This window comes from Galeopterus variegatus, unplaced genomic scaffold (assembly GCF_000696425.1).
Source record: "Galeopterus variegatus unplaced genomic scaffold, G_variegatus-3.0.2 Scaffold2834, whole genome shotgun sequence".
NCBI lineage: Eukaryota > Metazoa > Chordata > Mammalia > Dermoptera > Cynocephalidae > Galeopterus > Galeopterus variegatus.
In genome coordinates, this window is record NW_007728945.1 from 258,867 (window position 1) to 259,719 (window position 853).

An 853-nucleotide genomic window follows, 5' to 3' on the forward strand; every position below is an offset into this window, starting at 1 on the left:
CCCCTTCCTTGAGAGAAGCCCAAATCACCTCTAGGGACAAAGCAAAATGTGGGTTTCCTGGGGCGGGCCAGGGGGGCTTTAGTCACCTTCTGGAAGCCTCTGCCTCCCCTGGTGGCTGAGCCCACGAACAATCCTCAGGCTTTTCTCATACCCAACGCTGGGCTGGCCAGAGAAGGTGGGCGAGCCCTCGGGACCCACAAGACGAACAGCCAAGGATGAAGCTGGACTCTGGGCCCCGTGGGAACTCAGGCAGTGCCCCTGACACCCCCATCTGAGCCAGCCTTGGGCTGCCCTGACTTTCGGATCTCCAGCCCTCTGGATACCAGGCCTCAGTGTTGAAAAATGAGCCACAGAGCCACCTGAGCATGGCATCTGGTGGAACAGAGCGTGGATCCCCACCCCCAGCTGCGGGAAGTGGGCCGGGGGACCCGGGGTGGCTGGCACAGGGTCAGGGTGCAGGAGATGCTGTGAGGCCAGGAATGCCCCATGATGCACAGAAGAGTCTAGAGTCTTACCTGGCACCTGTCAGGAGGGTCTCTGCTGTGTGGTCTCCCCCGTTCTGAGCCTGGCCCCCCACCGTCACCCAGACCCCAGCATCCGAGGACCCTGTCACCCTTTACCTGCTTGAGGTGCTAAATGGGTAACATAAAAACAAACAGCCAAACAACAAACAAAGAAAAACCCCAGTCCACTGGCGAAGCAGAACAGTATCACGTCATGTCCCTGTGCGTGTGGAGTCCTGCCCCAGCTGACCAGCCCCTGGGGTCTGGAAGGACGGCCACGGAGAGCTTGGGGTTCATTCTCAGTGCCAACCTAGTGCGTAACAAATTCTGTCTTCCTGTTCCATTTTGCA